Below are 13,279 nucleotides of genomic sequence, written 5' to 3' on the forward strand. Positions count from 1 at the left end.
TTTTATCCCTTCCCCCGCTCCCCCCATTCACCCGGCGGTGCGTGTGGCAGCGGGGAGGATGCGCGCCTCCCCCAAGCCGTTCCCCGGCAGCTCCCGCCCCGGCTGCGGGGCACTGGGGGCCGCGGGGCCGGGGGCGCGCTGGGCCGCACCTGGTGCCACCGCCATGCGCGGACTGCGCCCCCTGATCTCCCCCGCCGCTTCCCGCCGCCCTTCCGCTCCTGAGTCTCCCTTCGCTTGTGTCCAGCATCGCGCACACACGCACACGCCGTCACGCACGAAGGCACTCACTCACTGACTCTGCCGAGCTGCCAAGGCTGCCGAACAGCACAGCGCAGCGTCGCTCAGCCCGCCTGGAGCCCCCTCCCTCCCTCCCTCCTTCAATCCCTCCCTCCCTCTTTCCTCCTCCTCCCTCGCTCCCGCCCGCCCGCTGCTCTGAAGGATGCCCGGTAAGTAGCGACGAGGACCGGCACCTCTGCCGGTGCGTGATGTGAGGGGTTAGGGACTGCTGATACTGCTGCCGCCCGCCGGGGGGGCGCAGGGCGGGGGGGCGAGGGGAGGGGAGGTGACAGCGATCCGAGGAAGGAGGCGACGGGGCTCGGCGTGTGCTCCTCAGAAGGACTTTTAGCTGAGCGACCGGGGCTTGGATGTGGGCGCCGAGGGACGGGGTCTGTGCACCGCAGCGGGCACCGGCCGGGGCGGGGGCGCTTCGCCTGCGCTGCGGGTTGCTGCCTGCAGCACCGCGGTGAGTACGGGGCTCCGCGCCTCGCCGGGGTCCCTCGGGGGCGGGTAAGGTGTGGAGGGTGCCCTGCCGCGCTTGGGGCTCCCTCCTTGGCAGCTCTGCTCCGCACCGTGCTGGGACCGGGCCACGGAGGGCACGTTGTCCGCCGTACGCCCCGGATACTGCCCGCTGCTACTCCTCGGTTTTGGCCACGTCTCTGGGCCGCCAGCGCGGTCCGGTGTTTCGGGCGCCGCGGTGCCACCGATCGGACACTGGGACGGAGCTCCGCCGGGCGCCTCACCTGCGGAGAGGAGCACCCAGGTGCTGCGCACTGGGGGAGCAGAGTGGAGCCCCGGCCGGTGCCCCGGCTCCGCAGCGAGAGGGTGCCCGCGGCTCCCCTGTCCGCTCCCCGTCCTGCACGCTCTGTCCTCCTACGCTGCAGAGGGCTCCGGTGCGAAAACGCTTGTCCCTTAGGGAAGCGTAATGTTTGTAAAATGTTTGCTATCAATTAGCGGGTGTCTCCCTCAGCTCGGGTTTGCGCACGGCTAACTCCGCTCAGGCAGGGGCTCAGCTCCGGCTACCAAATGCTAAGAACACCGTGCAAGGGGCTTTTTGTTCTCCTAGACTGCCTGGTGCGATTTGTGGGAAACATATATGAAAGCTCACAATTGCTGGCGATTTTTAAGTGGACTTATGTAAATAATTGGAATCTTTTTTCTTACTTCTACTGTGTGTACTTTGGCAATGATCTCTTCTCACTGTGTTTTGCATCCTGGGTATGATAACTCTGCCATTGAAGTCAATGGCAAAACTCCCAATTGACTTCAGAGGCAGGCAATTATGGTCAATATGGAATGAAAGGGATTGGGCAGAAGATGGAGAGATGGCAAAGCAAAAGAGATGTATAAAAGAAACTTCCTCTTAGCAGCTAGCTCTCTAACCAAAGAGTTTTAGCAGTCTCAGGATTGTCTTCTAGATTTTCATTGCCATTTTACATTGAAGAATACTGGAATGATTTCTTGATATGTTGGAAATCAAGTGGCCTGAGTCCCATTTTTTTTTAACTATAGACATTATAACATAATTCTTAGTAACTGATACTTTTTCCAGTATATCTTTTTTTTTCTCACTAAAAAGTTGGAAGCAGTTGGAGACAATTAGATGGGCTCTCATTGACTTCAATGGCCTGTGGATTGGGCCCAGGAAGGCTCAATAGAGAAGTAACAAGAGAACTACAGTACAGTTTGTAAGGAAAGGTGTTGCATAAGCATTTAACTCATGAACACCCTCCCTCTAGAGAGGAGAAAAATCTAAATGTACATTAATTTTTTATCCCATTTTATCCAACTCTTTCACAGCACAGATACAAATAAGAAAGAATGCTTCTGATTAATAATTAAAATGCCCATATTCATATGGATTACAAAGAAGATTTTATGCAAAAAAAATTCCATTAGCAAATGGAAGTTCTAGTTCACAGAATGTCCTCTGTTCAGTGCAGTATTTAGATTGAGAGCAGTCAGATATATCATGAAGCACCAAATACAAATATTGATATTCAAATGGCAAAAGCTAGACTTATTCCTGTGACCTGACTAACCACTCTCAACTGCTTGGAATGTCTTAAAAAGGAAAGTGTGATTTTCAGGTTTTTTTCCAAATCTGAGTGTTGAAGGGACCCCCAAGAACCCCTATGTGCTGAATTTGGTCAAAAATTTATCAAGTATAACAAACACGCCCATGCTCATGAACAATGTGACTATTATATTGAAAGGGTGTTGGGGTGGCACTGGCTGGATGCCAGGAACTCACCAAAACTGTGTTATCACTGTTACCTCAGCTAAACAGGGAAGAGAAAATGCAACAAAAAGCTCATGGGTTGAGATAAGGACAGGGGAATCATTCAGCAGTTACTGTCACATACAAAACAGACACATCTTGGGGAAATTTTTTAATTTATTACCAGAAAACAAGAAATAAAAGCTAAATCTTAAACATCCACCCTTCCTCTCTCAACCTTCTTCCCCTCCATTCTTCTTCCCAGGCTTGACTTGACACCCTAATTATCTACCTCCTCCCTGCCAGTGGTTCTGGGAAACAGGGAATGAGGGTTGTGGTCAGTTCATCACCTGTTGTCTCTGCTGCTGCTTCCTTCTCAGGAGGAGGACTCTTCACACTCTTCCCCTGCTTTGGTGTGGTGTTCATCCCATGGGATATGGTCCACCATGGACTTTTCCAACAAGTCTCCCATGGGCTGTAGTTCTTCATGAGCTGTTCCAGTCTGGGGCCCTTCCACAAGGTGCGGTCCTTCAGGTGCAGATTGTTCTGGTGTTGGTCCCCCAAAGAGGGACACTACTCCAGTGTGGAGTCTTCCCTCCACAAGGCCACAGGTCCTGTCAGAAGCCTGCTCCAGCATGAGCTTCCCAAGGGGTGACAGCCTCCTCTGAGCATCCACCTGCTCTGGCACAGGCTCCTCCAGGGGCTACAGGTGGATCTCTGCTATACCATGAACCTCCATGGGCTGAAGGGGCACAGTTGCCTCACCAAGGTCTGCACCAGGGGCTGCAGGGGAATCTCTGCTCTGGCACCTGGAGCACCTCCTCCCACTCCGTCTTCACTGACCTTGGTGTCTGCAAGAACTATTGCTTTCACATGTTCTCAATCCTCTCTGTGAATGCAGTTTCAATTGCTCACTCCTCTCTCTGGCTGCAATTTCTGTTGCTCAGAGTCTTTTTTCTCCCTTCTTAAATCTGTTATCCCAGAGGTGCTGCCACCATTGCTGCTGGTGCTCAGCCTTGGTCAGCAGCAGGTCTGTCTTGGAGCTGGCTGGCGTCAGCTCTGTGGGACACAGGGGAAGCTTCTGGCAGCTTCTCACAGAAGGCACCCCTGTAGCCTCCACCACTAACAAAACACAATACAAGAAGAAAAAACCTTTCTCATTAATGGTCCAATAATGATGTTTCCCTTTTAAGTACAACTTTGTGGTAATAGGCAAATATAAAAGCAAAGTTTGAAGTGCTGCATCTCTTGTGCAGCTTTTTTGCAGGCACTTGGTAGAATTGTCATTGAAGTGAACTGAATGTGTCACTAATACTTAACTGTGAAAAGATTAAGATGTTCATGTTACAGCGGGAAAAAAAAAACTGCAAAATGGACAAATGCTTCACTGATTATCTCTTCTCTCCTTGCAAATCCATAGGCAAGACAGACGCCTCATTCTTAAAATGTCATATTGCAGGATTCTTCCTAATTTTCCTGTGACTTCTAAAGCTTCTTTTATCATGTGCCATATATGGAAGTTGAGGGTACATATTTTATGGTACTTTACAGGGAGTAAAATTTTATTTGAGCTACTTTGTTGCTTCCTCTATTCTCCACTATATCTGCTGTTTGCTAACATGTTGTAATGCTACAGCCTATTTTTGTTGACAATACTTCTATTTCAAGTCAGATGTGAAAAATATGGTAATTACTTCAATATTAAGAGGTTTGGATTTTTTTTATTGAGGGGTATGGCAGGGTGTGATGATGGTGCTTTTTTTAAGATCCAAAGCAATGCTCTTCTTTCTGTCAGCAGTTCTAAAAACTAAGATAGTATTTGAATAAATCTTTGGGTTTGTCTGAGAGCCGTTGTTTGGAATTCTATGTGTTTTTTTTTTTTTTTAATTTTGATGTTCCAGTACTTCTTCTTCAAAGATGTATATGGACATTCAGACAGATCCCGTGGACAGCATCTCCAAAACAGAAATTTAGGTATTTCAGGCTTACCTGTAACTAAAGACTATAAGATCTGAGTAGGCAGAGTTGAATGAAGCCATATAATGAAGTACCAGGAAACTCCAGAACATGATTCTGAATAACCATTGCTCACTTTTAGCAGCTATATAAATCTCATCATGTTTTGAGGAGTAAATGCTGTTCATCTTTATTCAGATGAATATTTCAAGATTATTTTTACTGTCCCTTGCCTGACTCTGAAACATGTTTATGCCCTTGTATTGCTATGGTTATTAAGTGAATGGTAGCAAGCATTTACAGGTCTCTTGGTATTTGAATCTAAGAAGCAACATTACTGGGATTCTTCAAAGTCACCTAAATTTTGTCATTACTACAACTTTAAGAACATTTTCAAGATAAATTTTATTGTTTGTTAGACTCAGAACACATTCATCAGATGATTTATTTAGGCCTGTATTCTTCTATTCAACAATTTAAGAACAAAAGCCTCCACTGTAGCTCAAATCATTCAAAATATTGGTTTTAGGTTATACATTGTACATATGGAACCTGGCATGTAAAGCAGATGGTATGTAAAATTATGCATAGCATGTCTGGAAAGCCATACAATATCTAAATGCAGTGCAACAGAACAAGGAAAGAGTATCATGTGCAACTTAAAATATCAATCACTGGACTATGTCTAATCTCAGCAGTGCTTTGCTTTCACGCGTGTGTGTATTTGTGTGTGTGTTTTCAATTTTCTCTTATGACAACCAGGGCATTTCCTTGATAAAATGATCTTACTTAGAAAAGCATGCAGACTGAAATGATATGCTACTGGCTAAATGAAATAAAAAGATGGATATACTAGCTGAGTTAGGTTTGGGTGCAGAGCACAAATGCATGGAAATTAAAAAAAAAAATAATAAAATCAAGAACAGAAATTTCAATCTTTTAAGGCAAATGGCCAGACATCACTTACTACCAGGACTGTGTTTTTCTCTGTTATTTATGCTCTTGGTTTGCCCAACAAAGCAATAGCACTTAACAGTACTTCTATCCTGTTGCATAAATACTCTGTTATATACTTCCTTTCTCTCTCTCTCTCTCTCTCATTCTCTCTCTCTCTCTCTCTCTCTCTCTCAAGTATTACACGTCTGTAAGCACAATTTTTTTTCCTGAACAAACAAGCATTACTTTGCATTGTTAACACAATCAGATGAAATGGTAATTGCAGAAAGATTCACATCAGCAAAACCCTTAAATAAATATTAGTCTTAAGCATGTGCTGACCTCAAGGGGACCTAATCACATTTTGTTGAACAAAGATGCTTTTGTGATCAATGACCATGAAAGGTAATAATTTTCCCAAGTTTATTCAAACATGTAAATCTCTGGTTATAAAATTTTGTCAGCACCAGACAACTTTAAATTTAACTTTCAGGGGAAAATCTTTAAATATTGCTACTTTTTCTTTTAATGTTTTATATACTTTAGAAGTACTGGAAGCAATTAACTGTTTTAAAATGGGTTGCACAGCTGTACTCTTTCATATTTCTAGTCAAAATGAACTTTTGTAGAAAAGATGTGAATGATGATGTTTATAATGAAGGACTACTGCAAAGTGAACTTTACATATAATAATGGACTAACACTGCACAAGGTAGACTTTAATAGCCAATTCTGTTAGAGTCAGACATTTTTCAAGGAGACAAATTGAAGGAATGTCTCCATGGTAAACTGTTGAATATCCCCAAACAAAGGATTTTTAAGGTACCTGAGTTGATATACAACATTTCACGCTACAAAATAAGTAAATAAATAAATAGATAATTCCTGTACTTTTTGTTCGCTAACCCTCTTAGTCCTTAGGCATTTTATTTTTTGCAACAGTGTTGCTTAAGAAAATACAGCTCTGTGTCTGGGGGACTAAAGGAACACATTTGTCCTCATACATTACAGAGCAGCATCTAACAATTTATTTCCCTTTTGGAAATGAAAGAACTTTTATCCATTCAAATCACTGTAATACAATCTTGTATTATAATGGCTTGAACAATCTTGACTGCACACAGTTGCTGGAGTCTCCAAAGGACTGTCATAAATAAAGCTATTAGACTGTATTATAGCAGACACATATTCAGAGCCTACCAAAGGATGACAGGATTTTACATTACAGTAGAAAATGGTAAAAAGTGTCTGCGAATTACCAAAAATTATTGGTAAGAGGACGTAATAAACTGATTTATAATACATATATATGTGCTAGTTTTCTTTTAAAGTGTGCAACTGCAACATTACTATTAATGAATTAATTCTATGCAGAATTAAGTGAAAAATGAGATGACAAATAAGGGATTTGTCCTCTACAACAAGTGTTTAAGCTTGCTCAGCAGCATGTAAACTTTCTGCACTAACTGATGGACATTTAACTTACATCAAAACCTCTCTTTCCAACCTGACATTGCTGCTGTGATGACAGCCTTAGAAAACTGTCATCTCTTGAGAGATAAGTCACTTTACATCAATGGAAATGGATTTACACTGCATCCTGGATTCTTTGCAGACAGGTTTGTTTTTATTTTTCCTCTTACTTATACAAGGCATGACATTTGCCAGGTATGAAGACAAAAATGAGTTTGGCAAAACCCTGAATGAACTTAGAAACAAATTTGGAAATGGTAGAAACATAGCAAAATGAAGTAAAAAAATATATAAGGATGTGTTATGTTGTTGCTTTGGTTTTTTTCCAAGAGAGGGAAAAGTGCACTACTTTATGAAAAGATCCCTAAGACAGAAGTAAGACATTAAAAAAGTGCAACTGAGGTTAAAAATAAAATTATGAAAGTTGAATTACCTAACATGTTCTGGCCATGGGAGAAGTAACTAAAGCTGACATAACGACAGGATAGGAGCCTCAAAAGAAGACCAAAGCCAGAAAATAACCATTTCCCATGTTGGAAATCCAGATGGCCCTAACAGATTTTGTGTGCATTTGTATACACATTTATCTGTGTGTATACATGTGCATACGTATATATTTTTTCTCTTTTAATATCCAAATCTGTATAATGCCCTACTTTGTTACTGACTGATTTCCTCATCCCAGCAGGGATTTGCTGGTTCTTCTTTCTGCCTGACCATGAAGATGCAGAGGAAGATTTGACAACACAGTGAATAGTTGAGAGTGGTTAAATTGTTTCCTGAAGGTAAAACAGTAGGGTCCAATGGTTCTCCTGCAGAATGTTTTAAACCCAAGGCTACAAATAAAAGGCAGTGCTGTCAAAGCAAAACAAACAAACAAACAAAACCCAACAACAACAACAAACCAGCTAAAAACCCCCCAACCAACCAAATAAAAAACCCCCAAACAGTAATCAAATCCTGAAAAAGGAGAAAACAAAATGAATCTTTACTTCAGTGTCTGAAGCCAGTGTTACATTTTGTCCTGAAAAACATGAATCTGAAAGACATTTTGCCAACTACAGGCTAGTGTCACCTACAATCACTGTCAAGGTCTTCCTGTTTAAACTTGAGAAATCAACTACAGTCTTATGCTGGAGAAATAAAAAAATATTTTCTGTGAATGTAATGTGGAGCTTTTAAGAAAAATGAAGATGATAGTGGAACAGAGAAGTACTTAATACAGCATTTTATTTAATACAGTAAATAGATATACCATTTTTTCATATAAAATTTTGATGCTGAAAAGACTGTTGAATGGATTGAGTAGAGCTAACTTTGTCATGATGTCAGAAGGAAGATCTAAGGAAAATAGATAATTTGCTGCTGCATGTCCTACCTTTGTAAGTCCCGTGTAAGTATAAATAATGTCAGAAGTGGCAGCAAATTCTTCCTCTTCATAATTTCACATTCTTGCCTCTTGTAAAAGGATTAAACTCAAATCTAGAGTAAACCAGATTTGCAGCGGGTAAAAAGTCTGCCAATGTAGAATCTATCAGTATAGTCAAACAACATGTCTTTATCTGTCTTCTGGTGGAAAATTACATTCCTGAGTGATGATGCACAATCTGTATAAAATAATCTATTATGATCTTTTTGGCAAATAATTCTGAAAAAGAAAATATGACTGATAAGCTTTTTACTAACCACGGAGTTTCACTCAGAGGTAAAAAAAGTTTGAGGAGAACTGGTGAAAAATTTGTCCTGGCATTGGAAGTTCTCCGTTTGCACATGAAAAAATTCTGGTTACTAATGACGTTGCTAGCTACAGCATGCTGTATTTGGTGCTTTCTGAACTAAGAATGAAATTCACTTCCTTCAGATACGGCAAAAAACATGGGCTTCAAAAAGTCAAAATACAACTGCTGAAAATGGAATTCAGGCCTTCATTCTGTTGTGCCTAAAATTATATTTCATTTCTCTGGTTGCTTTCCCAGCAGCTCCTTCAGGACTGCTCCCTGGCTGCTAGTATAGTAGATTTAGATGAGCATGAAGCAACAGCTTTTCCCTCCCTTATATATTGGACCTACAGTGCTGTAACTGCCCTTGCTTCCCTCCTGGTGGCAAAAAAGGGACTATTTATGGTGCAGATGCCTCAGAGAGGTTTTTGTATACCTTCCACAACTTAGTAGCAAGGAATAACAAAGGATGAATTTCATGACAGAAGCTTTACTTGTGAGCATTATCCTTGAACGGAAATTATTTTCTTTAAAAAAAATGGATTGAAAAGATTTATATGTCATTAAGATTTGTCATTTCTTCTTTGGTAACAAAACTAACTAGAAACTTTTGCTTTGTTTGTTTCTAGAGCAAACAACCAAACAAGAAATTTTGCTTTGTTTGTTTCAGAAGCAGAGAGTATATAAGTATTTTTAATGATAGTGTGTAATTTTCTTTTATTTTCCACAACTCTTTTTTTGTGGAAGCAGGAAAGTATTTCAACAGAAAAAGAAGAGAAAAATGAGAAAGGGATAAAAATATTTTCTAAACTTTCAAACAATGTCTCTCTTACACAAAGGTAATATATCTGAAAAAAGCCTCTTTGTCATTGACCACTTTAAAGAATCTGTATTAAATTTTAAAAATCAATTTTTCAAATGTCAATTCAGAATGGATCAAAACTTTTTATCACAAAAGTCTTGTCTTTGAAGATATTTCTGTCAGATCTGAAGTAAAACTTGAAGCTAGTTCAAATTTCTTTGAAATTTAGGTTTTTCTGACATATAAGTTAATTTAAAATTAAGCTGTCTGTAAAAAAAGACATATTTTCATACATTTTCTGTGCACAGTGATAATATATTAATTAAAAGGTATATTTTTCATTTTTCTTAATCTATAATGTGATTTTCTTGTGAAAATAAGAAAAAAATAAAAAACTGAAAGAAACCCCCAAAATATTGACACAAGCTTCTTGATCTGTCCCTAATAAAAGTTTTTTTTCTTCTGAGACTTTGAAGATTTTAAACTTACTTTTTCAACTTCCTTAAAAAAGCATTTGAAAAGCTCCAAATATTTTTTTTCTGATGAGGAGAATAATCCCTGCCCCATTTCCGAGCAAATACAATCTTGTGCCATGGTTTTAGGCTAATGGACAAAGTAGAAGTATTAGGAAGGTAACTGGGTGATTTCTTTGTTTAGTGGAGCTTGATTATTTTATTCCTAGTAATACAACTCATACATTGAGGAAGACTTTAAGTGAGAAGAGAAAGAAAAGGAAAGGAAGTGTATCTTTGCCATAACTAAAGACAGCTGTGAGTGGGAAATTGTGTCTTTTTAAAAACTTTTAAGAGGAAAATGCCCTACACCTGAACAATATATAGGCTCAGGATGTACGTTTAAAATGTGGCTAAAAGCTTAGTACGCAGCTGGGAAGAAATCTGCTTTACTTAGTATGGTGTTTGAGCACCTTAAGCTGCATGGGTGTTGTTTATGTGAGCTGACACGTGTCAGTAAGTGCTGCTTACGGGCCAGAAGCTGCCTGCAGACCTGGCTGTGCATCAGCACCAGTACTCTGGGTCAATATGGAAAGCACAGCATGGAGAGGCAGCGCAAATCCCCGGCGCGCTGGTAGGCAGAAGCTGGCCACTCATGTCTGTTTATCCCCCAGGGGCACAAGAGAACAGATTTGTCAGGGTTTGTATCTTTTATTCCAGTAATTATGAGAGATTAATTGGGAGTGTTTACTGTTGGGAGACTAATTGGGAATGTTTGTTGTTTGCATGTTTGTTTGGTTAGGGTTTTTTTCTACTACAGCTGCATTTCTGCTCCTTGCCCATAATTTTTATGAATAAATTGAATGATGCAAGGCCTCCCTCTAGCCTGGAGGCCAGCAAAGCACAGCCACTTCCATATGGTTAAGCTCCCTTAGCCTCCCAAGCACAGGCTGCATCTAGCCTGCCTCTTGGGAAAAGCCCCAAAGCTGGGCTAGTGCCCTAGCTGTGCTTAGGAAACCCTTGGGAGACAGCTGGTCAAGCAGCCAAGATCAAAAGAGTGTCAGGGCCTGCCTAACATTTTATGTTCTAGGAAAAAAAAGTAGTTCCAGGGCATGAATTCATGCCCTACTACAATTTAACTCATTTCCATAGATGAAATCTCAGTATTATTTAGGTCAGTGTGACTCCAAACACATAGATGCTGTTTATTCGCTTTGCTTGCTAGGAATGAATGAACTCAGTTGATTTAAACGGTGCTACTACAGCACAGCATTACATTTATACAAATAGTGTAGCAGGGGCTTAATATTTGTTTGTAATCAGACATTAACTGTGGAATATATGATAGTATTCTGAAAGCAGGGGAAGATTTGAATGTGGTAAAATGTTTTAGAAAATGGTGGCTACTCTTCTACATACTTTTCTGCTTTACTTATAGTTACATTTCTTATCAAATGCTGGGGTCATTTTATCCAGAAATTGTTGTTATAGGAAAGCTATTATGTATTTACATTGAGTTTGTTTTCAGAAACTTATATAGTGTTGAAAAATCTGTTTTTTCAGAGGTACAAAAAATTAAGGGTACTAGCATTTCTTTTAAAAGATGCATTACTAATTTTTGCCAAGAAGGCAAACAGACACAAAAAAAATCTTTATTTGGTGACTATCAGTATTCTTTGTGTCAAGAAAACAAAAATAATGACAAATCTTTTAGGGCAGGGTCTCAGAAATCAAACTCCTTTAAGTTTTAAAATATTCACCTCTTAGCAAGCTGGAAACTCTGCTTACACAGGATATTTGGATAGTTTTAATATGTACTTGAACGACAGTGGGGTAATTACATTAAAAATAATATTTAATTTAGTTGTGGGGGAAAAATACATTTAATTTAGAGTGACTTATAACAAATTTTTATTTCTTGATATTTAACATCACTGTGCACCTTTTGCAATGTCTAGAAGTCATCTTTTCTAATCTTTCTTCATCTTTTTTTAGTGAGATTTTGCGAGGTTTTTATTATTCTTTCACTGATGCGGGATAGCACAATTTCAAAAACAATGAATATTAGTCTGGGTGTGGATACATTGAAATGCTGCCTAGAAGAGACTCTACTTCTCAGCATAGTCCTACAATATCAGTTTTGTGGTTCATGAGTTACATATGTAAATTACAGTGCTCTTGGGGGAAAGTTACCTATCAGAGAGAAAATAATTTCCCACCAGTGGTAAAATAATTGCCTCCAAATGCTGTGACCCCAGGTGTGTGGTAATACTGAATCTCAGGGGGAAGATCATGAGGTCCCAGTGCCTTCTCCGGACATTACTTCCAGTTGGGGTTTCAGCAAGCTGCATTTAATACCTCTGGAGGTTTCAAATTAGGAGAAAGAACAAATCTAAATACTTTAGTCATTTCTTTCTCTAATTGATGCTTTTAGCAGAGTTTCAAGGAGTCTGATTTAATTATTGCACAAGCACATATATTATGAACTTGATGTATCCAAATTAAAAATAAAACCTGTATCTGAATCTGATAAATAGGCAGCAGTCTAATACCAGTTTCATTATTCAGTAGGAGCTATTAGGCTTGACCAAAAAAGAAGTGAAGATTATTTAGAAAATTGAAACTTAACGAAGCATACCAGGATTTTTAGCTTAGCTTAGTTTGGAAGTTGAAATGATATATAAGTCACTTACTTTGTTTAGTGAAATCACTGAGTTCCCTAAAATTCTTCATGCTTGGAAAATTATGTGTAGCTTGCAACTCCATAAATATATTTAGAAAGAGTAGGGTAGGAGCAGATATTAAAAGATCCCTTGTAAACATTTGAGAGAGGCACTGTACAATTATTCATGATATACCCCTGCATATTGATTTCTAATTTATACTTTATTATATATTGTGCACACTCTCACCTAAATAGAAATGAATTTTTTTTCTTGATATGGCATATAATGATTAAGGAGATCTGAGAGTGTTCTAAAAAATTTAAGTTATTTATCACTGAAACTTAAAAAGGAATAGTTAAGTAAGTAGATCTAAAGCCGGCCTGGAGCTTCTTTGGTGTGTGTCTGAAGCATGTCTACTAACTACAACTGTAATTCATGATCTAAAGAGAATCCTGCTCCTTGCATCCTGCTGTAATGCCTCTGGTGCCTCTGCCTTTATCTCTTCCTTCCCTTCAGTTTGGTCTGCAGGGATGATAGCTCTCAGTGGATGAATACAACTCATACAGTCCAGAAAAAGAGGGATTAGTACCAAGCAGTTGCTAATGGGTAGTGAACTAGTAGCCAACCTCAAATCTGGATCAGACGAAGAGTTTACCACAAGTCTGAGATTTCTTGAAGAGCCTTTCTTTCAAAGATGAGCTTTTTTTCTCCAGCCTGTTTCTTGGGAAAAGCTCCAAATTAAGATCCAGCTTTGCAAATCACTTTGCAGATTGTTTCAA

At 39.9% G+C, this 13,279-nt stretch overlaps 1 protein-coding gene across 2 annotated transcripts in view; it reads left to right on the forward strand.

Moving 5' to 3' along the window:
• The first annotated feature begins 364 nt into the window (after positions 1-364).
• Positions 365-13,279, forward strand: part of HS3ST5 (heparan sulfate-glucosamine 3-sulfotransferase 5) — a 193,045-nt gene continuing 180,130 nt past the window's right edge. The window contains exon 1 of one of the 2 annotated variants that reach the window (XM_053974627.1): positions 365-446. The gene's annotated coding sequence lies outside the window, so the exon portion shown is untranslated. Of the gene's footprint in view, positions 447-686; positions 743-13,279 lie in introns of those variants that run through there. The other variant, XM_053974626.1, reaches the window with a different exon arrangement.

The sequence above is a fragment of the Vidua macroura genome, chromosome 3 (assembly GCF_024509145.1).
Source record: "Vidua macroura isolate BioBank_ID:100142 chromosome 3, ASM2450914v1, whole genome shotgun sequence".
NCBI lineage: Eukaryota > Metazoa > Chordata > Aves > Passeriformes > Viduidae > Vidua > Vidua macroura.